This window comes from Peromyscus maniculatus, chromosome 1, assembly GCF_049852395.1.
Source record: "Peromyscus maniculatus bairdii isolate BWxNUB_F1_BW_parent chromosome 1, HU_Pman_BW_mat_3.1, whole genome shotgun sequence".
NCBI classification, from domain to species: domain Eukaryota; kingdom Metazoa; phylum Chordata; class Mammalia; order Rodentia; family Cricetidae; genus Peromyscus; species Peromyscus maniculatus.
This window is the reverse complement of record NC_134852.1, coordinates 165,795,298-165,822,962: the sequence shown is the minus strand read 5'-3', so window position 1 is coordinate 165,822,962 and position 27,665 is coordinate 165,795,298. Positions and strand designations below refer to the sequence as shown.

Sequence of the window (27,665 nt, the reverse complement as noted above, 5' to 3'; positions counted from 1 at the left end):
GCATATGAAAGGATAGGAGTTTTGTTTTTGTGGCAGCCAAGTTAAATATGTTAAACAGGCTTCAAACACTTGAGCTGCTAAAATTAAGCAAAGAAAAAAATCAAGTTACTGCTGAATTATATGTCTACATGAGAGTTAGAAACTATTAGAAAGATTTTATTAACTACTATTATTCACTTCATAAGTGATGGTTTCATGTTGTATTAAGGTCCTTCACTCTAATTCAAATAAGTACCAAGTATGTATTTGTTATTTGTTTGAAACATAGTGAATTTCAGGAAAATAGTCTCTTCCACATGCCTGTGTTCTAGTTATCCCTTGAGTCAATAAATGATTATATTATATGGCAAAGGAAAATTAAGGTTTCATTTTATTAAAATTAGAGATGCTGTCTGGGTTTATCTGGGCATGCCCAGTGCAATCAGACTCCTTCCTTAAAAGTAAAGGAAGATTTCAGAAGAAGAGTTAAAGAAAGATATAATGGCATGTGCAAGTTCAGAGTGATGCTGTGTGAGAGCATCTGCTATTGTACCTTTGAAGATGAAGGATGGGACCATAATCCAAAAAATACAGTCACCCTCCAATAGTTGGGGAAAGATAGAAAAAGCAAATCACCCTAGAGCTTCTCTGAATTAATTCAGCCTTGCTGACTGACACATTTTACAGTATTAAAAATAAATACATATCTGGTAAACAATCAGTATCACAAATAAAGCAAATCGGCAAATACCCTAGGCAGATTCATTACTAAAGAAATTTTACAAATGACAAGTAGGAAAGATATTCAACCTCACCAGGGAGCTGCAGACTTCACCAGAAGTGAATGGCTCAGTGTGTCCACTAGGGCCACGGCACATGGAGTGACACAATTTCTGCCTGACTGTAGTGAACACAATACTGTACAGCAGTGTGGGGGATAGCTTGACACACCCCCATAAAGCTGAGCACATGATTGCCACAAGATCCAATAGTCACCTTCCTACCAGGAGGAGCTACAGACATGTCTTTACAAAGCTCTGTACAAATGGGGTCCTAGTAATCTTATCCCCATCATTGCTTCAGCCTAGGAGTCTTGATGTGCCTCAACTAAGGGATGGATGGATGGACAAACTGTGTGTGTTTGGAATGGAATGAACTATCATTCAGTGTTAAATAAATGAGATCTCATTTCCTGAAGACATTGAGGAACATATAAATATATATATCTTACTAAATTAACACAATCCATCTGAACAATAGATATTATTTGATTCTAACTATATGATATCCTAGGAAAAGCAAAACTAAAAACAAAACAACCCCCCCAAAAAAAAACTAGGAAAAAAAGCTCAGCAATTACTGAGGGTTATGAAGATGAGAGGCTCGATATGAAATGTCCAGGACTACCTTTATGGTTCTGTGATTGACATGTTGGCATAGATTTGTCCAAACCTTAGAAATGTACATCACCAAGTAAACCTACATGTGTTTTGTGGACCATGGATGACACTGAGGTGTCCCTACAGTTTTAGGAATTATATACCAAGGGTGATGTTTATGGGGATGAACAGGACAAATAGTGAGCCTCATGTTCCCTGCTCAGTGTTACTGGGGCTTCAACCACTCTTAGGAATAGTCTTGGGTAGGAAAGTAGATAATAGGTATATATATATATATATATATATATATATATATATATATATATATATATATATATATATATAATAGATGGACAGATGGACAGTTGCATATATAGATAATAGACAATCTCAAGTTGTAGTCTCTCCATGTTTTCCGTGGGGAGCCTTAGATTATTTGGCACCATAATGCATCAGTAGAAAGATAGCTACCAGTGGCTGTCATGCTTTCTAATTATGCTTCTTGGGCATGCTGGACAGAATGAGACCATTCTTTCAGTCTCCAAAGCCAGTTTTGACTAAGGGTGGCTATGACTTAAATAGTGCAATTTGGACTTTTTCCCATTGATAAAACCTTTCTTACATTGTCTTTGTAAGACCTCTCTGGAACGCTGAGCTGGCTTTGCTGTATCTATGTGTGCTCTTGCCTCTCATCATGTTAATGGTTTTGTTTGTGCTTTTACTTTAGAGAAGATCAGGTAATAGTTGCTTTCTTATTTTTTTTATCTCCTTTTTGTTTCTCTCATTTTCAAAGTGGCCTGGTCTCTTATCTGCCCAATACATTTCCTAAGCAGCCGAGATGATTAAAAGTCAGATACATAACTGTGGGCTCTCTCTAAGGGCCATTTTGTAACTGTAGACCTCTAGTCCTGAAAATCTAGATGATTCTGCGGCTGAAAACAGCGCCCCCGAGGAAGTGACTTTTTGAAGTAGAAAGGAGACACTAGCACTAGTTGTTAAGTGAAAGCCGTGGTGGGTGGCTCAGGACAGAGAGATTAGGAACATAGGCTAGTCAGGGCACCGTTTCCTGTGCTCATATGACTTTTGACAAGTCACTTGAGTCAATCCCAGTTTTGTACCTGTGTGGTGAATTTCTTGCCTGCCAGGGTGTGGTAGTTTGAATGTGATTGGCCCCCATAATCTCATAAGCAGTGGCACTCTTAGGAGGTGTGGCTTTGTTGGAGTGGATATGGCCTTGTTGGAGGAAGTGTGTCACTGTGGGGGTGGGCTTTGAGGTTTCCTATGCTTAGGATACTGTACAGTGTCTCAGCTGACTTCCTGTTGCCTGAAAGTCAAGATGTAGCCAGCGCCAGGTCTGCCTGCATGCTGCCATGCTCCCTGCCATGGTGATAATGGACTGAACCTCTGAAACTGTAAGTGACTCATCTCTTTTAAACATTTTCCTTATAAGAGCTGCTGTGGTCATGGTATCTCTTCACAGAAATAAGAACTCAAACTAAGACACAGGGGTTTTTATATAGATGATAATTGTGAGCACTAGATACCTATTAAATATTATTAACATTAGTGTTATCATGAATTGCTTCGGATGTGTCAAATTTCAGTGCCAGTGGGGGGCCCAGTGTGCAAGAAGTCTGAAGATATGAGTCTGGATGTTGCAGTGGAATTTGGGTAGGTAATTTGGGTTTCTACTTCAACTAACACAGGACTTAGAATCTCAGGAAAGAATGAGATGAACTAAAATCTGAAGACTGAAACTTTTAGATGTGTTTTGGGCTTTAACAGTTAGGATTGATAATAAGAGATCAATAAAAAGGCGCTAGAAGAGGAAGCAGGAAGTCAATGCATATAACATTTTAAAAAGATGGTCAGTTTAAAGAAATAATCATTTTGGTTACTTACATTGCTGTCTAGGTTCACCATGTGAGTAAAACCATGCTTGGGAAAGTGACATGTAAAGACAGTACAGATGTCCCATGCATTTGACAGAATCAGACTTCTACATGCTACATTTGTGAAAGTTGTCTCAAGAACTTTTGGACTCCAGATGTGAAATGCACATCTTTTGGGGACATGACACACATCGCTGCAGGACTACCACCACTTATGACAACTGACTATCTAAGCTTTATAAACAAATTTTAAATATAGATTTTTTTTTTACTATTTCTTCTTGCAGCACTCAAATAATTTTGAGTGCCACAGAGTAGTGGACACTTTAATTAAAAGCTACCATTCCGTGAATATTATAGATAGGAAACCTGCAGCTGGAGGTAAGACACTTCATCTGAAAATGCAAACCTGCCAGGGGTAGAGTTATCTCCTGGACTGAATTTTTGAACAGAGGAACAATAAGACCCCACAAAAACAAACGCTCTGAGTTGTAATCTCCCCCAGCCCTGACATACATACATATTGATTGCTTTGCTGAGAAATACTCATGAAAACTTGAATGAGATCTTTGTATGACAAACACCTGGGATTTGTGCCAGATGTGCTGAAAATGGCAGTTCCCTAACCAGAGTCCCTAACAGCCTGGCTCTTTGCTGATAGCTCATGGGTGGAACCGAGATTTCATCAGACACAGAAGAGTTAAGTGTTTGTGTCTCACAATGAATGTCGGTCTCCCAGGACTAAGGGTGGACAGTGCTGCATAAATACAGTGTCTGGTGATTGTCATTCTTGAGGGCTTTGGTCAGGGGAGGGTCATTCAATTAGAGCTGCTCTTCTGCCTCACTTTCACCTGGTTAGGATCAAAGGTGATTTAGCTGAAAGTGAGATGAAAAACAGAAAGCTCTCCTGTCACCCCTCCTGGGCCACTAACCCTGTCTTCCTAAGCTTGCAGTGTTTTGAAAGCTACTCTGTCTGGCCTTTGAAATTGCATTCAAATCCTTCTCTGAAAGTCCTTAGACTGTAACCAATCTCGCATGGCGAGGGCAGTTTGGGACTGAAAAAGGAACACAGAGCTCTGATGGGTCTATTGAATATACTAGACGGCACCTTAAAGTGGAACAATACAATTGGTTTCAAAAGCTACACCCCCCACCCCCAAAGTCACCAGCAAAGGGAAATTGGATGGGAATGTGTAAAAATTGAGTTCCTTGGGCATCGGCCCCCACCCACCCCCATCCCCTGTGGCTCAGTAATAGTAAATTTTTATCAGTCACCTTTTATTTCCCACATGCTCTTCTCTTAGTCAAGAACTATAGCAAATCATTAACAGCTGGCTCATATACAAGCCAATATGACATTTATAATCCTGCCCTTCTCATGAAGACCAGGTTTATTGCTAGGGAAATGCTATTTCTAGAGTCTACCAACTTACTTGACAGATTGTGCATTTAGATTTTTAATTTATAATTCATCACAATTTGGTTCACTTGAAAGTACCCCAAATCCACAAACATGAGGTTTTCCCCATTGCTTTGAAGAATAACAATTGAAACGTGACTAATTATAAGAAACAAATCCTCTCTTTGTCTCGTCGGGGTGAAAAGATTATTTTTAGCTAGTTCCTGGAATTATATGAGCTGTACGTTTTGACTCTGATGCTCCCCTCCTGGTGTCTACTTCTGTCCTTAAGATTGGAAATTGACAAGGTATTGTAAATAGTCTGTCGAGATTTCCTATTTTAGGAACTGTGCACCAAAGAGGGAAAGATCACTGCCTGCCTCCATTTGCTTTAATCCTTAATAGGTTTAAACCTCAGTCAGGAAGAGGAGGAGAAAGTGTGATTTTTTAACTAACCCTGTCATCTTCTTAATCATGCTGATTCTGGTAATTCAGCCTCCATGAAAGTCACAGCTCCAGCAAGCCCTCTGTGTGGGGGTGGGGCAGATCAGCAACAGCCTGACAGGAGGCAACTCTGGTGGGCTAATTGCTGTGGTAGGGCTAGCTGGGAATCAGGTGCTGACACACAGGGACTAGTGAAGGAGGCCGGCTATGCCTGTTACAAACCAAACATCTTCATGCACCTCAGGTTTCTCAGAAAGATAGGAGGAATAAATGCTCACTGTTCATTTTCTCTCTACACAATAAAAATAAAATAGCCTCTGGCTAAACCTGGCAACAGCAGAGGCATTGGGGAGGGGAAAAAAGCAAATTTGCAAATTAACATTATTACAAACATTTCTGCCTGAGAGTGCTGGAAATCAATTTCAGTGTATTTTGCATTTTAATGAATTACAAAGAGATAAATCAGCTGTGTTTGAGGAATGCTTGCTTGGCATGATGTTTTCTTATCGCATCTTGTCTTAGCTGATCACATTTAAAATGAAACCAGTGTTAATTGAAGGCGTGGGAAATGTAAGTGATGCTGAATGAAGTAAATGCAGGCTAGTTATGAAGGATTAGAAATGTGCATTAATGTACTAACTCTGACACCATTTGTTTTCCTCACTCCCAATAGTATCCTTAATATATTAAGAAGGAGGAGGAGGGGTAGAGGAGGAGCAAGAGGAGGAGGAGGAGGAGGAGGATGAAGAAGAAGAAGGAGAAGGAGAAGAGGAGGAGGAGGAGGAGGATGAAAGGTTGGGGAAAATGTTCCCCTAAGTATGTAGGACAATGTTGCAATCACCCAGTATAAGTGGAATGAAAATTATGTTGTTTGAATCCTACATAGTAAACAACAGCATTTAACTCCTGAGTGTTCAAGGCTTTGGGGGAATATAGAATTAATTACACATTTTCTATTGAGAAATAACAATAAATTTTCTTTTGTACTGATAATAATAATCTGCCTGAAGAGGGAGTGGGTTTTTGATGTTACTGAGGTTGTAGGCTTTCACTGTGTTGTCAGTTCTAATATCATTATATGTGCTCATTAAAATTTTGAGATCTGTGTCTCTGAATGACAGAAAACTCATTGCATTTTTCACTGTGTATGCATGTGTGCCTAATAACAAATGTAATGAATCAAAGGTCAGAATTTAGTGACAGCACACAATATAGATGTGTTTTTCTCATGTCTTCTCAAAAGAAAATATAACCCATTTCCAATTTAGTATTGTTCCTACTAACTGCATTTCATTGTCCTCCAGGTCATGAATTTTCTTTTTTTCCTTCTTTAATTGCATAAAACAAATAAGGCAATTTCTTGGGAAATAATTTCATGAAAAGTAACAAGTGACATATCATTTGGCAACTGAAATTAGGTAACAACAGAAGAGATGATTTATATTTTCTTCTGTACCATAGTGTTTGAAATTCATAGGCTGCTAAAATGTTCTCCATTTCCTGTCATCAACGACAGAAAGATCCTTATGAAATTGTTTGGCCAGCATAAGACTTGAACTTTATACAACAATTAGAAGGAAACATGCTTCCTAATGGATAAAATTTCTTCTCCCTAGTAAATGACCAGGGTAGCGAGACTGCTCACCATTGGAGTTGGTGTCACAGTGGGAAGCATTTGGGTGCTTTGCTGTCCTTGCATAATTGTAATTGCTCTTATTATGAAGATCTTTTCCAACTCAGTTTTGTCCAAATCCACATCAAAACAGAAAATGACTTTCTGTTCAGAGAAAAAAGGTCTTTGTTGACAAAGATCTCTGCTTACCAACTTGAGTCAGACTCTGGAATCTTCTGCGGGGCCATATAAACATAATGTTACATCTTAGCCAGAATCCTGCTATGCCAGTGTATTCAGAACCCACCTTAACCCTTAGACTCCCTTTCTGCTCTTTAGAGCACACTTTCCCCTGCTGTCTTTAAAACTTAGCTCTGTTCTCTATGGTGCCTCTTTCCTGTATCACAAAAGTTCAGAATAAAGTCTTCTAACATTGCTTAGGCTTGTCAAGGCCAAACTCACCTTTTTAAGGGAACAAGAGATAATTTTGGAGCCATTTTGAAGAACCATGGCCCAGGATCACAGATTTAGTGGACCCCAAATTCCATGATCCAATGTAGAAGCAGTTTTTATAGTTTTTATAGTTTTTCAGAACAAAGAAAATAATAAATCAAGGCAAGTTTAAAAAACCTTGGTGGGTACATCAGAGAGGCAGGTACAGCCAGATGGGGGAAGCTTTTCTGTAGCCTCAAGATGTTATCTGATGACTTTCTTAGGTTTGGGGTTGGTGGATGCTAGTGGTCTGTTAAACTAATAAATTATAAAAGGTTATTATCTATTAGTCATGAAATGTTAGTTCCTACACCGAGGTGGACAAGGAATGGCTGTCCCAGAGGGCTAGAAGTAGCCCAAGATAAGATAATTACCCTCTGGACCTGTAACATTGTAATCCCTCCACAGTACTGAAATTCCCATCAGTCAGTTTCTCAGACACAGGCTCTTTTCAGGAGTTCTCATTCATAGACTGCTGTCTGGGTACAGTGTTTTTTTTTCCAGCACTGTGGGGTGACAGGAGACACAGCAGGGTCTCCTGTTGCACACTTTATGGCAATTTGCTTATCCATAGGGGAAAGAGCTCATTGTGGAGCTGTAGAACCTGAGCCATTTAGAAAGCAATGTCCAAAAAGGAAGCTCTACTGCTGGATTGCTTTTGCTCATTGTTGATGCTCCACTACTGAAAAAGTCGCCACCTTTCAGACATGGTCCTGCTTGAGAGCTTGTGTGAGGAACATTGACTAAAACTTTTCTAGAAGAAGAGATGATATGCAGCTGTGAACATGTGAAGAGATGATCAATGGTTTAGCAGAAAAAAAAACCTACAAGACTTCTATTATCAGCACATCTTTTATTGTTTATTCTTACTAAATTTCTAATCATTTGCTTTCTAAATTAAATTTGAGCATGGTATTGTGACTTAGTTTTCTAATTTTTTTGTGTATGTGTGCACTCAAGCGCTCTTGTGTGCACATGTGCCTGTTCTGAGTTTAAGTCTTAAGAGGTCCTGTATAACTATGTTCTTGACCTCTGATATCACTCCAAGAAACAGTTCTGATTTACTCCCCTCAGCCAGTGTATATAATCTCATATACTCAGACCTGATTCTTCAGGCTTGTAGTATGAAGTATAGCTGTTATAATATTCCATATAAGGCAATGATTGCTATAAATTGATCATTTATTTTATTGATTTTTTTACACAGCATTATATTAGCAGTTCCTGACTGATACAAGGGCTTGAGCACAGCTTATTTTGTAATATTTAATTACAAAATGTTAGGTATAAATTAGTTACATTGTTATTTTATTCAGCTTCAATATTTCAATATTTCATGTATGTTCTCAACTATACATTTGAAGTTTCCTTGTTAAATGAGCAAAATGGTATAGACTTCATCTCTCAGGGCAGTTTTTAATTGTCTGCTAATAAGCTTCAAGGAGAAAAAAGGACTCTGATGAGCAACGATTACCAAAGGTGTATGTTCTATATATTTTGAGCTACCTATACAAATGCTAATACTGGGTTGGACTTTTCTTCTCAACCCTGAAATCCAGGGCCTATTATATTAGGGCAGTGGGCTAGCTGAAAAACTCTTGGTCCTGAGGGTAAGACATCACCAGCTAATTCTATTTTGAGCAGCATAGTACAGAGCACTAGAATAGTTGAGAGGTCGGGGACCTGTCCTTTGCTACAACAATGACCTATTTTCCTTAGGAAAAGCCTGCTTACAATGGCTTGAGCCACATATCCACTTAGACAATATATTTCTACAATTTTTCAATTCTACATTTTTTCTTTTATCTGTGTCAATTCATAAGAACAATAGAAAATGAAATTTTTACAATACTGTCATTAATAATGTAAGAGAAGGTATGTGGATAGACTTTATAGATGCTCAGGAACCTGTTTAGTGTGGCAGATTTAAGACAGAACATACACAAAAGATGAAAAGAACTCTGAAACAAAGGGGAAATTATTCTAATAAGATTAAAATTCAAAGTGCTAAATTAAAAAACAGATCTGCAAAAAGTTGGGGGGAAGTGAATATTATAAAAATATATTGTATGGAATTCTCAAAGAATTAATAAAATATTATTTTAAAAGATAATAAATATTCTAAAGCATTTTAAAAGCTAAAAAATAGAGGATGAGTTTTGATGAGAATGAGAAAAATGTTTGGTGTTACCTAAGACCCAGACAGAGTCCCAAAGGTCTTTCTGTTTTCTGGCTCTGGTTCCCTTCCTCCCTGTGAAGTGAATCAACCATAAAATCTAGGAGACATAAGAACTAGAAAACATATGCCTAAACAGTGTTCCTATTAAGTTTGCAACAATGAGCTTTGTGCCCTCAATTTTCTCATCTAATACTTTATGTCTACTTTTGGTGCCTTCATAGGCCTCTTCCTTGCCTCTTGTTTTGATGAACAGAAGGCAGTACATCTGTTTTCAGGTGATTTGGTTGTTCAAGCTAAAGTGTACATGAAGATGTACAGGATGGAGCCAGAGTTTAGCAGAGACATAGCATGGACCTAGGGCTAGGTGTGTATGTTTATGATTTGTGTAATCACACAGGAACCTATATATAGCATCTCAAACTGTGGGAAAACATCTCCCACATTTAATTACCCCAGGGACTCTTGAGGAATGAGGGATAAGAGATTTAGATAGAAATAAAGAGGGAAGAGAAACAGAGAGAAATGCAGGGTAGCCCCTGGTGGGCCTGGATCCTTATCAACAGGCTCAGAGCTTTATTCCAAAGGGCTTTTTATAACAATGCCAAGGAGAGGGTCAAAGGACCTCTCCCTTGCTAGTTACTGCCAAGTGTAGACCCTTACAAACACCTGGCACTTGAGCCTGTGGTCCAATCATCCTCTTATGTAGTCCTGCTGGGTACAGACACTAGGAGACCTAGTGGGTTCCACCACCAAACTTGGTTAAATCATCTGCTGTTGTCATCTTGATGTTCTTAGTAGTTTTGTCTTTGAATTATACTTTGAAGGTGAAATCTTCTACTGTATGAACAGGTAGAAGAAAAGGTACCATATGGGTACCCACCATCATTCCTCCCACATCAGTATTCATGATGCTCCACAAGCATGAGATAAGAATTGAACAGAATACAAGTAGACATGCTAGATCCTCATCTAAGTGGGGTTGCTGATAGCCCAAAGAAGCCATGTGGCATTTGTTGTGTAATCAACTGTCTGAGGGGGTGTGGAGGGATGCAACCCACACACTAACACAAATCTGTCTACTGACCCCAGAAAAGGCACCTGTGACAAACCAAAGAAATGATTGCATCACTGCCCAACTTTGTCAACCAGTTATCTTTCATTAGGATCACCACAAAGAGTATGGGTCAGGGTTACTTCCAAGGAACAGAGATGACACAAAATTAGATGCATCACTGAAAAGCCTACCTCAACATGGGTGACTACACACAAGAGCTACAAACCTGGAGCTCTCTTTAGTGTTCAGACTGCTCAAAAGTCTGGATATCTTTCCTCTGCAGTTTTGCTCTGGGCAGAGTCTCCATCCCAGTAGTTGTTTCCTTCTTTTTATACTGGTAGGTAGGAAACATCAAGTGTATTCCAAGTTTCTGTTTTCCCAGAAGACCCTTTGTTTACTTCCTAAGGCTCATGAGGCTTCCCTCCTTCCTGGAGAGAATGTTTCAATTTGGAGGGAACTGACATACAACAGCATTAGAACCTCACCGTATGTACACTTTCTTCCTTGTGTTATTTCTTGTTGATTGCCAACAACTTTTGCTGAAGATGAAAGAAAAGAGGAAGACAGAGAGAACCACAGAGTCTTTTCCTTACCCTACAGTGTACATCAAGGCATCCAAGGAATTAAACATGAAATAATACTAGATAAACACTAAATAATACAAGTATTAAGGAGCTGGATACATAATACTAAATAAATATTAAAAAGACCAATATACTGAAATTATATCTTCAATCTTGATAAAAATATAAGGGTATTTTTGTATCTACTTGCTAAATACTTACAAAAGGTTTTTAAAAAAATGTCTGAAATAATATCAAAATGCTTTAAGTAGAAAACATTTGTGAACACAATGGAAGATGCCCTGGGGCCAAATGGTCAATCACAACACACAGGATTGGAAAGATGAAAACTACATTTCAGAATCCTATAAAGAAAGCTAAATAATAATAATAATAATAATAAAAAAACCAAAAAAAAAAAGAAAGCTAAAGCATCATGAAGTGAAATTTGAGAAGTCCCAGGGGGAAGGAAAGAATAGATAAACACCAAGGCACTCAGGAGTTGTATTCCTTTCAGATTCTTGGACTGTACACATGGGCAAAAGACCATAAGGTAACAATGTCAAGAAAGGATTGTATATACAGAATTTAGAATAAAATTTATATCCTGGTAAGTTATCATTTTCATGAAATTACAATGAATATGGTCTTGGTCACATAACCCATTAGAAATTTCAGAATTTGAAAGACCTCATTGGAGATGGTGAGGAATGCTATGAAACATCACCTCCCAGACACAACACAACTCTTGCAATCATGAACACATGGCAGCAATAGATATGTATGTATACTAGAAGGGACCTGCTATATTCCATCATTGATAAAGGGGGTGCCTGTGAGGCCCCAACCTTTAGGAGGAGCTATCAACTCAGGAGGCCTTGTCATTTTTTTTTTTAAATGATATAGCCCTTGAGGAACTAGTTGGGATGAAGTATTCACAAAGAAAAGGAGGGTGAACATAATCCCAAAACATTGTATGTATATGAAACTGTCAAAAGAAACTTTAAAATCCCTCATTTTAATGCATTTAATAAAGTGTTCCATAAATGTAACAATTTGGAAATACACTATGAAACATAAAGTATTTTTTATGTTTTAATACATTGTCTTTAAAACCTTAAAGATCTTATCAGCAGAAACACAATAATTCACAAAATTCTTGATAAGGAAGATGAGAGTAGTCTTTTGGAAATAATATCATGCTAAATGCTAAATTACTATTCTTGAGATATTGATGTTTGATATTCCATTTAACCACCAGAAGAAAAATTATAATGCCCAAACTTAAATCAAGATAAGAATATTTGTCATGGAATGCTGCAGAGGAAAAAAAAAGAATCAAATGACAGTGCAATAAATACAAGATAAAGAAGTGATATTTTAGTGTCAGTGTTTTAGAACAAGAGAGATCAAGCATACCAAAGGGGTGGTGTGTGGTGGTAGTAGGCAGAAATCAATATTTGAAAAAGGAGCTGGGAGTATAGCATTGTGGTTAGTGGCTTGCCTATAGTAAGTGGGGTTCTTGGTACCATCACTATAATAAATAGAACAGAGAAGTCAGAGCAATGCTATCCATCTGAGTGAGGAAGAACTTTACATTCAGCAAGCCAAATGATATTTTTTAAGTTGGGGGAGTGTTGTCGGAGAGCCTCATTTAATATTAAAAAAGCAATAATCCACTATGGAAAGATCATCTTCTATAATAATCCCATGTGTGTCTTGTTAACATATGAAGGGCTGGGCATTAATTTCTCTTGTCTGATTTTTATGAACTCCCAAAAGTTATAGTTAAGAACAGCTCTTAAAGAAAAGTGAATGATATTGGAACTATGTTTTGATCAGAGTGTAGAGTGGCTCAGTTACAGGAATATTAGAAATACCTACCTTTGCTTGTTAGGATATCATGTATATTATGTTTGTTACATAATATATTGAAAATAAATGACATATGTCTTTAACTAGAAATTATGTGAAAATATCTATGTTTTTTTTTTGTATTGGGAACTGAAACCTAGGCTTGAGTTTCATGACCCCCAAAACAAATAAGCTCACCTCCCAGGACAAGTCTTAGATATTTTAATTGTGTATTTCAAAAAAAAAAAAAAAAAAAAAAAGCTCTCGTGAGATTGTTGGAAAAATCTAAAAGAAGAAAAACAGAAACCATTAAAATACAAGATGGAAAATATTGAAACAATTTAATCTTAAAACATATAAGCTACATGCTAATATGTTTGTTTGCAAACAAACGTAGTAAATTAATTTTGGAAATAACTTCACGGAGTACAAAAACAGTGCAGTGGCCTAGTTGCCATAAATAAAAAGAGCAGAAACAGAACACAGATGAAGAGGCCGCTACTGAAGAGACTGAAATAAAAATAAATGTGTATCCTTGGAGAAGAACAGAGGGGCAAGCTGACAAATGTTTAAAGTCAACTCGTTTTCTGGATGGTTCTATAAAATTTTCAAGGACTAATTATGCCAACGACCTTTTACAATTTTATAAGAAAATAGAAAACTTAACACAAAATACAGCAAACTATAAGAAAAATTTACAAGTAGGATTAAAAATCAGGAAATAATGACTTCATTGGTTTTTTCCAAAGTAGATCATGCACACATGTTCAAAAAACTACAAAATAGGATGACAGCCAGCCAATTCTAGCAATGTATTTGAAAATAATTCATAATTTATTGCAGAAATTCAAGGATGATCTAATATGAGAATATTGATCTCCATATTGATGCAGAAAACATTATCAATCCATTATTAATCACTTCTCTAAATAGATTTGAAAAACATTTTAGATAAAACTTTTAATAGAAATTTTCCTATTTGATAAGCATATTATGAGTTGAACATAATAAATGAAAACTAAGAATTTTACATTAAAATTTATGAAGAAAGCTTTGTCAAACTTACTGAATAAGTTTGGCATTGTGATGTGGCACCTATAACCTCAGCACTCTAAATGCTCAGCTGGAAGATTCCAAGTCTGGGGCCAGGCTGGGCTGATAGTGAAACCTTGTTTCAACGAAACAAAACAAAGCAAAAAAGTGCATAAAATGAATATTCATTAAGATCTTATCTTTTAATATTATATTAGTAGTCTATAATGACAATGAAAGAAAAAACATTTTATATGTAAAAATGGAATGGAATAGGCAAGTTTTGTTGTTTGTACATGCTACATTCAGAAAATCCAACAGAATGAATGAATAAGCAATGATAACTATCATTTAGCTAGATTTTAGGCCACACCTTCAACTTGAATATGTGAATGCTATCATATATATATATATATATATATATATATATATATATATATATATATTGCATGTGCATGTACAGACACACTTGTTTGTAGTTTAGAATTTAACCTAGAAAAAAATACTATGTAAGTGGAGAAAAAACTATGTGGAAGAATATCAAAGAACATTGTTTCCAAGGAAAGACACATTGTTCATTAACAGCACAATGTAACACTTAGCTATATCATTCATAATTAGCTATTCTGTGAATCTTTTCACAGAGTGAAAATGCTGGGTTTTTTTGTTTTAGTAATTGTAATTCATAAGTAGGATTCAGAAAAGGAGGTTTACAACTTGATTAATAAAGGAATAAAGAACGTAAGTTGCCTGGCATGATAATAAGAATAATTGAATAGCACCTCTGTCTCTGGTGGAGGCACCAACATGTTGGAACAAACAGCAGTGCTGTGCAGCACCAAAGGAAGCCACATGTGTGGCTTTAATACTTCATGTACCTTTTACAAAGATGTTATAAATCACCATAATCTATTATATTTTATTCAAATGTAACCAAATCATTGTCATTTCATCATGTAGTCAATGCAACATTTTTATTAGCTATTTCACAATTCAATTAATAAAATTTGAAACACAGTAGGCAATTTGGGCATATAATGTATCCCAGGGATTGGCTAGCCATAGAGACTAGTGATGGCTACAGTGGACACGATGAAATAAGGGATTACTCATGTATTCATGAACATTACAGAAAAAAGAACTATTAATTATTTTGAAGCCAATTGAAAAAATGCTCCATTTAATAGAGAAGGATAAATCTGTATGTTAAACTCACATTATATACACAAGTAAACTCACAAGGAGTAGAGAGAGAAAGCAAAAGCAGAGCTAGGTGTATTTGGTAGCTTTACCTTTCTTGTAAGTTGCCTCGACTCCATAGATCATCCCTTTACTGAATTTTCTCCATTTTCATACCTGCAAATGAATGGGCCTAAGAAATGAACAACAAAGCCAAGCCTCATGCTTGACATGTTTAAATATTTATTTATTTGTTTCTTTTTCTTTCACATATTCTTCTCTTATCCTGACCCAGTTTTCCCTCCCTACTCTCTTCCCAGTCCCTCCCCCAGCCTCCCTTCTCCCCCAGATCCATTCCTTTTCCATTTCTCTTCAAAAAAGAGCAGGCCTCCCAAGGATATCAAACAAGCATGGATGACTTGAGAAGTTACAATAAGACTAGGCACATACTTTCATATCAAGGCTAGGTGAGGTTTTTTAATTTTTGACTCAAGCAGCACGAACAAAGCTAACAAGTAAATCATCAAGGAATTCAGTAACAAAAGAAAGGAAGTGTGGACCTGTCCTCCAGCACAGATGAAGTTTGTCCCCCTCTGCTGAAAAAAAAGAAAAGAAAAGCAGACGGCGTCCAAGGTTAGGGAGTGCACAGCGGCACTTCCACAAGCTGTCCCTAACTGGCCAATGCACAGAGACAGGAACCCAGCAGCTGGTTGCCAGAGGCAGGGGGGTTGGTTTTCCTTTAGGAATGTGGCAAGGGTTCTGGACATAGATAAATAGTGATAGTTGTAAAACAGCAAAAATATGCTAAATTGCCCCAATTAAATACTTTAAATAACTGAAATGGTGAATTTTGTGCTATGCACATTTTACAACACCAAGACATAAGAATTTGGTGAAGTAAGCCGACTAGTACTCAAGAATAATGAGTCTTACACTGCTCATGTTTCTCTCTAGTTTCTAATGGTGCCCACTGGTGAGGACACCATCAGTCCCAATTCAATGGATTTTCCAGTGTTGACGAAAACCAATGTCTCTGACTGGCCTGGTAGACAAAAGATAAGATGGTTGCCAAAGATGGCAGCTCCCTTGTGCCACTGAGAAATTTAGCTCCTTTTCTTTCCCTTCCAGTCTCCTGCACCTCCTCCCTGGTGTTTTCAAACAGAAAAGATAGTACTTGCCTGCACTGCTTTTATTTCTTGTGAATCAGCTACCATTTCAGAGTCCTGCAAGTCTCCCAAATTACAGCTTTCATTCAGGCCACTTGGCACTCCACGCAGGGATCACCTAGGAACTTAATGGTCTCAGCTGTAAGGATAAAAACTTTTGTTTTAATTGGGTTCTATTGGATTCTTCAAGCTCAGTTCATGGTTCCCTAACAGGATGAGGACAAGTGCACACATTTAACAGGATCTGATAAACACTCTTTCCTTTTTGGAACTTCTAAGTGAGTTTGCTGTGTTCCTTGATCAGTACATGGAACTTCTGTAAGATATGTAAACAACTGCTATCTTTAGAAATTGCTTAGGCTATTGTCTTAGTTAGATTTTCTCTGAGAAGAGACACCATGGCAATTCTTATAAAGAAAACATTTAATTGAGGGGGCTGGCTTACAGTTTCAGAGGTTTACTCCATTATCATCATAATAGGGAGCATGGCAGCATGCAGGCAGACATGATGATGAAGAAGTAGCTGAGAGTCCTACTTTCAGACAACAGGAAGTATACTGAGACACTGGGAGGTAACCTGAGTATAGGAAACCTCAAACCATACCCCCACAGTGACACACTTCCTCCAGCAAGGCCATCCCCACTCCAACAAAGCCACACCTCCTAATAGTGCCACTTCCTATGAGATTATGGGGGCCAATTACATTCAAACTACCACAGCCATCTTCCCAATCTCATTTTACTTGTTGTGATTGGCTTTAGGGGGGCATATATATTTAAATATGTTTTAAGTATATATTGCATTTGTAAATATAAATAAATTTAATTTTTATTTGCATATGAATGTGCGAGTTATAGCAAATTAATATACAAATAGGTAGTACTTTAAATTAAATGCACCACAGCTTCAGAGATAGGGACTGTTAAATTTTTGAGCAACATTTAAGTCATAACCATATATCTTTGTTTATCTATATGTACATATGCAAGATCTAACACTACATGTATATGCTTTAGTATTTGATACATAGAAGTATGATCTAAACATATATTTGAGTATGATGTATATAAATACTGATTTTAATATATGTGCATAAACATGTATATAGATAATAAATATACATATATAAATATCTGATTATATATGCACATACACAGAAATATGCCTATTTCAACAAAATAAACCCAAGTGAACAGATTTTTATCATGAAAGTAGTTGTGCTTGCTTTTCTTAAACTATTTTTTAAAGATTTCTATTTTACTTCTAATTTTAATTATGTTGTATGTGTGTGGCTGTGTGTATGTTCTCATTATTGCAGGTGCATACAGAGACCTCAAGAGGGCATTGGATCCCTTGGAGCTGGAGTTATAGGTACTTGTGAATTGTTCAATGTGGGTGCTAGGAACTGAATTTCAGTCCTCTGCAGGAGCAGTATTTCATACTTAACCATTGACCATGTCTTCCTGATTTAATAATTATTTATATTTATTTTTTATTATATTGTATTATATTATATATATATATCATATTAAAATCTGTAATTTTGTAACACAAACACATATTTGTTAGTTGTTTGGAAATCTCATGTAACATGTTTCTGTGAACACTGTCCTTTTATTGGTTGCTGTCTTAAATTTATTGCTATTATTATTGAGTCCATCAACAATATTCTAGACAAAATTATTGGAAAAGATTCAGAAAAGAAATCTTGTTATACCAAATAAAAGTTTGAAAACACACATGTTTAGGAGTGATTTGGAGGAACTTAATGAAAAGGATACGAGTGCAGTGAATTAGAAATGTGGCTCCATCAAGAGCAGACAGCAGAGTCAACAGGCTAAAGGTAGGGTTGCAAACCTTTCCTTACTGGGCTCGATGGTAAATATTTAGCTTTTAGAGGCCAAGAGGAAAAGTTGAAGCTGTTATGTATATGATTAAATAACCATCTGAAATGTCATTACTTAAACATGTGAAAATTAAAAATTAGCTGGTTCAGTAAATATGGCTCAGAAGTTGTAATTGATTAACAATTACCTGGAGGCTTGTATTAATAGTACAAAACTACACAGGAGGTAGTAGATAAGATATGATCTATCCTGGAAGAACAGTTAGAACTAAGAACTTGTATATCTTCCTGTTTAACGAAAGAGTAGAGAAGAAGTAATAAAAAGGAGAAGTAAATGAAATTCTCCTAGCTTCTGCTCTGAACAGAAACAATATAGGAAATACTGAAGTAATAATAGTCTCCTACTTGCTTTCACTGAATTGCAAATTTATTCTCAGTTTAAAAAAATTGCCAGGGCTTACCATGAAAGGACTTACGATACTCATTACTGTGTGCATGAGTACCATGCACCTATGTTTAATTGACCTTTATCTATATATTCTTCCAGAGAGAATTAACCAACAGTGCATCCTGCTAGGTAGTCCTGTAAATATCAAGGTGAGTCCCATCTGAGTACTTTTGCTCTTGCTGTACAAGAATACTAGAGAGTTGTAATTATACAAGAAAAGGGGCTATTTTAGCTCATGGTTTTGGAGGCTGGGAAGTGTTAGATTTAATAGCTATTTCTGATGAGTGATGGGTGTCAAATCATAATATTGCAGTCAAAAAGTGTAGAAGCAAGTAGAAAACATGGGAAAACTCATGGGCATCCTTGCTTTACAACCACCTTTTCTTATGGCTATTAATCCAGTACTTCTGAGAGTAAGAACTCATTCATAAAGAAAACTGGCTTATGAGTTGAGGACCCAAACACCTCCTCCAATTTGGATTTACTCCCCAAATCCACTGCACTGGGAACCATGCCTTATGTGTGCTTTCAGATGACGAGTCGTGTTTGCCCACAGTAACTGATGCAATAAGGAAATGAAGTGTAATGAGAAAGTCATCAAAAACACTCAACATCAGAATTTCCAAGGTCATTCAATCAAGTATGGAATATAGCTATATAAATATGTATATTTAAATATTCTAATTGACACATGAAATCATTCACATTTGTGAAAGCCCATGGTTACATGACCCTCTGGAATTAACTATTCACAATGCTGCCAGGAGATCTTGACACTTCCAAACCCATCCTGATGTCAATCTGTGAGATGCATCTTGATGTGTAGAGAGGAAGCTTTCTGAACTGAGCCATGGATATGATTAAATAGTAGATGTTTTATTTTAATAAAGTTTTATTTTAAGGAGTTAATAATGTTAACTTTGGCTCTCTTCTGACTATTATTGCAAAAGTGTTGATTTTAAACCATGTGATTACCATCCTACAGCCCAATTGGTTAAGTCAGGGATTGTCAAAGCTGATAACTGGATTCCTTTGCCATGAAGCTGAAACTGCAAAGGTGGCACATGAACCTGCAGAATGTGTGGGTTATCAGCACTCTGTATTACAAAGCTGTTGCTAATGACAAAGAGAAATGCAGCCTTTTTCATGAAGGAGTGAAGGTGAGAAAAAGTTGAGAATGAAATATCATAGGAACAGAAGGGCTTTAGAAGAAAAAAGAAAAGAAAGAATGAAAACAGAGCACAGTTGAAGCATGAGAACAGGACAAGGAGAAGGCAATTGTAGGGTCATTGAGAAAGAACAAACCACAGACAGTTGTTTCTTGACTTCTCCCTGCAGCCCTGGTAGCCACCTGCTCTAGAACCCAAACACCTCAGGCCCTTCGTTTTCAGGATCTTCCTGGATTCTCTTAAATTCTTCTCATGTAAACCAGTGTAGCTATATTTTTTTCCATAGTTGTAGCTAGTAGGTTGTAATTTGTGCAGGCATATGCTCCATTTACCCATAATGCATCGAAAGGTTAAAAATAGATATATACTTTTGATAAGGGTAACAAAATGATATTTCCTAATGCATCATTTTATCATGTTATCTCTGATGGAGGAAAAGGTAAGAAAATTATTCAGTGTAATAGTCATTCATAAATAGAAATAGGAATGGAGGGGAAAAGTAGGTAAATGGAAAAGCAAAGCACAAAAAGAGAAAAAAGTAGGTCCAGTGAGGAGAGTAAAAATAGTACTGTGGAAGTTTAAAATAAAAAGCAGAAGTGAATGTTTTTGAGAATATTTAAATATTACTATCTGGTTTCTAATTCTTTTTATCTCAGTGTTTCCATCCTCCAAGTTTCTAACCTATTTCTATTGTTGGAATAGTTTTACAAGTCAGACAAGTAGTACTCAACAGTATTTTTAAATAAAAGACCTTGAATAGCCACAAAGAGTGAGCTTTCATTTTCTGAGTGAATGGGTAGCCTTTCTGTTTTTATCTTCCAGCTAATTGGCAATAGAACAAAGAAGTGCCCGTGATCATTGGTTCAGGATATACTGGTTGGCCTTGCAGAAAGAAATGTGGTTCAATGATTTGGCTCTTCCAAATCATAGTGAATGACACATACAGAAAAAAAAACACCTTAAATCTAATGTTCTTTTAAATATATCAATGTAGGCACTTCCCTGGAAAACTGAAAGAAAATACATTCAATAAAGATTAAAGATGAAATCTAAGGATACTCAGCTGCATTTTGTTTCCTACCACAAAGCTCAGTGGGACGTAAATAGAGGATGCCTGATTCTGGTCTAATACTTCTCTTCTCTTGTTTATGTTCTTGAGTTATTTAACAAAAGCAAAAGTTATGTCACTTGCCTCTCTGCTCCTCCCTGGCCCAGAGACACACATGTATTCTAGTGCAGTGCCATTCTTGTCTCCAAGACACAATGGTGGAGGTAGTAATGAACAGAAATGGTTGTATTGGATGCCTAATCACCAGGGCTACCTTTAACTATGGCAAAAAATAGATATTCTTGCTATCAGTAACCCCAGTATTGACCTTACCTATATGATCTACACATTCCAGTATGACTTTATCTATGGCAAGGTCAATGACACAGTCAAAGATGAGAAAGTAAAACTCGTCATCAATAGGGAGGACACCTTTATCTTCCAGGAGTGAGACACCACCAACATCAAAAAGGTGATGTTGGTGCTTACTGTGTTATAGAGTCTACTGTATCTCTATCACCTTGGAGAATGCCAAGGCCCACTTGAAAGGTGAAGACAAGAGGGTTATCATCTTTGCCCCTTCTGCTGATACTTTCATGTTTGTGATATGTGTGAACTATAAGAACAGGGAAGGACTCATGAACATGGTCCATGCCATCCCTGCTACCCATGGCCCCTTTGAGAAGCTGTGCTATGATGGCTGTGGGGCTACCCAGAACATCATCCTTGTATCCACTGGCAGTGCCAAAAATGTGGGCAAGGTCATCCCAGAGCTGAATGAGAAGCTCACTGGCATGCCTGCCATGTTCCTACCCTCACTGTTTCCATCGTGGATCTGACATGCCATGTGGAGAAATTTGTCAAGTATGAGGACATCAAGAAGATGAATAATCAAGCATCAGAAGGCTCAGTAAAGGATGTCCTGGACTACACTGAGGACCAGCTTGTCTCATGTGACTTTAACAGTTATGTCAACTCTTCTAACTTTGATGCTGGGGCTGGCATTGCTTTCAATGACAACTTAAATCTCATTTCCTGGTATGACAATAAATACAATTATAGCAATAGATAGGTGGACCACATGGATTACATGGCCTACAAGGTCTAAGGAGCTCTGGAGCACTCGCCCCAGCAAGAATATGAAAGGAAGAGAGAGGCCTTATGCTTCTATGGAGTCCCTGCCTGAATATAGTCCACAACACACTGAGTATCTTGTTTCATAATTCCCATGCCAGATTTACAGTAAAAGTAGAATGTCTTAGGGACCCCCACTCTAAAGTTCACTGTACCTGTCCTGCCCAAGAATTAAGTTACTGGATAAAAATAGTGGGGAATAAATCCACCTTTGAGATCTAACATGCTGCTCTTGAGAACTTATGGACTGTGTGAACTGCTGTAATTAATTTCCTCTGGCCTTTAAAGCCTCCATTTTAACTTTGGTCTCACATAGAGAATGACTTGTTAAGCCACTAGGCCCACTAATGACTATTTACTCATTTAGGAGATAAATCCAGCGAATTGCTTGTTCTTTTAAACAATTATGTTATTTAGGAAGTTTCTTATTATTGGGTGTCAGTGTTTGTGTATGAAACATAAGAAGTAAAACCAGAGATTCTAAGACATCCCAGTAGAGAAGCTTCCTGTACCAAGATGCTAAAAGGCAGCTTTCAAAAAGAAGTGCCTGGCAGAACTTGTCTTCTTGTCACATTCTGTTAATAACAACCATGTGAGTCTATTTAATGGGTAATAGGGATTTATTAAGATATAAATTGAGGAAATACACTCATGAATACTGAACTGAAAAAACAGCTGAAGTCATCCTCTGTTCTAACTGGGAGCAAATCCACTTGGCAGGCAGGCAGCAGAGAGAAGGGGCATGTGACCCTTCTTCCTCTCCTTTTAAGGTCATGTACAAATGTAGACAGGAAGTCTACATTTAGGCCCTACACAGCCTTTAGGCCCTATAGTCCAAGGTGATGGGCAGAGCAAATACCACTACATTTCCCCATTTGGTCTAAATAAGAAGGTTCTAAACTTAATGCAAACTATATAGAATAAGAATGATTATCAAGTATTGCCCAAGGAAAACAAAAGGTAATAACATAAACAAATATGGAACTACAACCAACAAGAAAAACATCAAACAAGAAAGATATGCTAAATGTCCAGAAATGTCCAGAACATTGGTAAATGGCAAAGTACCAAGATTACTCCAATAGCTGTCCTATCCTGAAGATTCCAACCCTAGTACTAATATGCAAGAATAATAGAAGAAGATTGTAACCATAACTATCAAGTCTTCAACTCCATCAAAGACCTGAGAAGGAAAATAATAATACCTGAGAAAATGGAAATGCAAGCAAGCATTTTCCAAAAATTCTTGCAAGAATAGACAGCGACAGCTGGCAGGCTGGATAGTCACCTAAAGTTTTGCAGTATGATTGGGGCATCCAATTTGGCTACATGCTTAGAATATCTGAGAGACCATTTTTTAGAAGCAGGAATTTTGAAAGACTATCTTACCCTGTCTTGGCAGAGTTCAGTAGTCACATTTCCTGCGTCCTACTTGTCCAGAAATGACAGCATACATACTGTCAGCAGTCAAGGCAAGGGAAATTCCTTGCCTAGCAGGCTATTTTGTGCAAAGAAGAAGACAAATTTCCAAATGGAAATGTCTTAGAAGCCCAACATTCTCTTGGGATCAGATAGATCCTGCCAGGAGCAATCATGTCTTACATCAACAGAATTCTAAGTTATCAAAACATTTAAATGCCATATTCTCTAGGTCGATGAAGTGTTTGAACATTACCTATCCATCTGACATATGCTTCTGTAAATCTGGAGAACCTAACATAACTATAGCAATGACAAGCATGGGTGACTATAATTGTATAAGTCTTATCTACCTAAATAACCTAAAGACTAAGGCTTCACATTAACAAGATAAACAAGTCTGTAAGCTGATATGCCATATAAGGACAATGACCTCAAAATTGTGACAATACACAAAGTATTTTAAACAGAGCTAGAAATGAATAATACAATATGCAATATGACAACAATATCCTTTATATGCATCACTATACAAATTATTTCAAACAGGAGTAGAAATATATGTATAATACAACAAATTTCATTTTGTGTTCGTATCAACATACAAATTATCTTAAATGGGAATATAAGAATAGTTCACTTTTGTATCAACATGCAAGAATCCATATCACTGCAAATTATCCAAAACTGATAATTTGCTAAATCAATTTACTAGTAGATACAATAATCTACCTTAATATGCTATACCTATCCATTTCCCTTTTTCTGTTCTCAAGGAGAATACTGAATCTAAATTGTTCCACCCCAATCCTATAACTATCCATCCATAACGCTGAGAAAAATGAAACCTTTGGGAGAAGGGGTGTTGTTTTCTTAGAATTGCTTCCTGCTGTTTAGGGGGCAGTAGTATCCCTGTGGGGTCCTATAAGAAAGCTTAGATAGGTCTCAATTGCACTAGCTATAGGATCTATAGCCAGTCTCAGAGTAGTAGATAAGATTGTCTGAGATTCTGGCTAGAGGTGTAGTATGATGGACCATCTCATCTTAGAACTGTTCTGAAGAGTTTTCAGTCCAAAGCTGATCATTGAGTAATATACTTAGGTACAATGGCATCTTTCTGGATCAAGTAGAGTCATTGTTGTGGGTGCCCCATCTTCCTTCTGGACACTTCAGAGATTACTATTGGAAAGACATATTTTTCACTGTGGAAAACTTGAACATTATTAATATCAAAATGGAAAGTTTGGATTCATGCTAGATTGAGAAGGGATTCCCAGAAAGCAATGGCAAGTGTGGAAAAAATTGTCAGGCTAGCTCAGTTGGTAGAGCTTAATCTCTTAATCTCAGGGTCATGGGTTTGAGCCCCACACTGGGTACCCCTTGTTAAGATCAACCACGTGAGTCTATTTGATGGATAATATGGATTTACTAAGATATAAATTGAGGAAATACACTCACAAGTACAGAACTGAGTAAATAGCTGAAGTTGTCCTCTGTTCTGACTAGGAGCAAAGCCACCTTGCAGGCAGGCAGCAGGGAGAAGGGGCATGTGACCCAGCTCCCTCTCATTTTAAGAGTTCACATACAACTGCAGGAAGCACCACCTCCTTTGGGCCCTATAGCCCAAGGTCATGAGCAGAGAAAATACCACTACAACATTCTGTTGTGGAAATAAAGAAACAGGGATGCATACTCCTGGGTTTCCCACAAATTCAGAATCTTCTGTATTTGTTTTATTATCTACCCTGGAAAATAATATTTTTAGTCACCATTTTCTATTCATATTATTTACAGTCACTTCCTGAGCTTCTCTAGGAAGGATGTAGGTCCTGAGAAGTCTACTTTCCCTGGCATGGTGGAGTAAGTAGTGAGGATGCAAACTTCTGAAGCATAATGAAACTGTAATGGGAAGATCTAAAAAAGCAGCTGAAAGGGCATAGCTACAGGTTGTGAAAGAAAGATCAAGGAGGGGATTATGTGAGGGGAATAACATGCACCAAGTTGTACACAGGCCAATCCCACTTCCTTACCATCTTTTCCTGAAAGAATATTACTGACTAATGCTACTAAAGTAAAACCACCACTTCTACCACTCACTGAATTTGGTTCCCCCAAGACCCACTCTGCTGCTCAACTCCAGGGACCTGGTCATTCTCCCTGTGGCCAGCTCTCCCCTGCAACTCCAGCAGACTACATAGGCACAGGCACAACCCACACCAATTGGAAGAACAGACCATTAAATGCCAGTGTAAGAATATATTCAACAACAGAAAGGTCAATATGAAACCACCACAACTCAGTGGTGCTACAACATCAAGACCTGAACATTTCAATGCAGCTGAAGCACAAGAAAATGATCTAAAAAATAACTTTATGAAGATGATAGTGGTTTGACATAAACAGGAAATGAAAAATTCCCTTAAAGAAATTGAGGAAAAGACAAACAAAAAATTGGAAGAAATCAATAAATCCCCCAAGGAAGCCAAGGAAATCAAGAAAAACAAACAAAAAATGGGAAGAAAAAGGTTCAAGACTTAAAAATTGAAATAGAGGCAATAAAGAAAACACAAACTGAGGAAATTATGGAAATGAAAAATCCTGGGTAACTGAACAGAATCTACAGATGCAAGCATCACCAACAGTATACAAGAGCTGGAAGAGAGAATCTCAGGGTTGAAGATACAATAAAGGAAATTGATTGGTCAAAGAAAATGTTAAATCCAATACATTTCTAACACAAGACATCCAGGAAATATGGGACACTATGAAAAGATTAAACCCAAGAATAGTAGGGATAGAAGAAGGAGAAGCATCCCAACTCAAAGGCACAGAAAACATATTCAACAAAATCATAGAAGAAAACATTCCCAACCTAAAGAAGGACATGCCTATAAAGGTTCAAGAAGCTTACAGAACACCAAATAGACTGGACCCCCAAGAAAATTCCCCTCACCACATAATAATTAAACCACTAAACATACAGAATAAAGAAAGAATATTAAGAGTTGCAAAGGAAAAAGGTCAAGTAACTTATAAAGGCAGACCTATCAGATTTACACCAGACTTCTCAATGGAGACTCTGAAAGCCAAACGTTTTGCAGACACTAAGAGACCATGAATGCCAGTCTACACTACTATACTCAGCAAAACTTTCAACCACTATAGATAGATAAAACAAGATATTTTGTGACAAAATCAGATTTAACAATATCTATCCACAAATCCAGCCCTACATAAAGTACTTGAAGGAAGAATCCAACCCAAGGAAGTTAACTGCACCCAAGAAAACACAGGCAATAGATAATCTCACACCAGCAAATCCCAAAGACAGGAAACACACACACACACACACACACACACACACACACACACACACACACACCGCACACACCACACACACACACTACTATAACCACTACCATAACAACAACAACAACAAAAAAAAACCCCAAGAATTAGCCATCATTGATCATTAGTATCTCTTAATATCAGTGGACTCAATTCTCCAACAAAAAGACAGACTAAGAGAATGGATACAAGAACAGGATCCATCCTTCTGCTGCATACAAAAAGTACACTTCAACTTCAAAGACAGACACTACCTGAGAGGAAAGGGTTGGGAAAAGACTTTGTAATCAAATGGACCTAAAAAGCAAGCTGTGTAGCTATCCTAATATCTAACAAAATGGACTTCAAACTAAAATTAATCAAAAGAGATAAAGAAGGATATTTCATATTCATCAAAGGAAAAAATCCATCAAGATGAAATCTCAATTCTGAACATTTATGCCCCAAATACAAGGACACCCACATTTGTAAAAGAAACATTACTAAAGTTTAGATCACACATCATACTCCACACACTAATAGTGGGAGACTTCAACATCCCACTCTCACCAATGGACAGGCCTGCCAGGCAGAAGCTTAACAGAGAAATAAAAGAACTAGCAGATGTTATGACTCAAATGGACATAACAGACATCTATAGAACATTTCACCCAAACACAAAAGAATATACTTTTTTCTCAGCACCTCATGGGACCTTCTCTAAAATTGACCATGTACTCAGTCACAAAGCAAATTTCAACAGATACAAAAAATTTATAATAACCTCCTGTATTTTATAGGCTCACCATGGGTTAAATATAGAGTTCAACAACAACACAAACTACAGAAAACCTTCAAACTCATGGAAACTGAACAACTCTCAACTGATTTACCATTGGATCAAGTAAGAAATAAAGAAACTATATGGGTATGTTCACATGCATTCAGGCTTTGAGTTTATCTTCATTCCCTGGTCTTTCTTAGTACTATCATGCTATGGCGTATGTGTTCATGTTCATATTTGTGCAGTATCTAAGCATGGTCATGTG

General features: G+C 37.1%; 1 long non-coding RNA gene across 1 annotated transcript; it reads left to right on the top strand.

The window, feature by feature from the left end:
• Window positions 1–1,674: 1,674 nt before the first annotated feature.
• On the top strand, window positions 1,675–27,665 carry LOC143270481 (uncharacterized). Its single transcript, XR_013047658.1, has 4 exons — window positions 1,675–3,029; window positions 17,544–17,596; window positions 18,619–18,668; window positions 27,417–27,665. It is a non-coding gene; the product is annotated as an uncharacterized LOC143270481 (long non-coding RNA).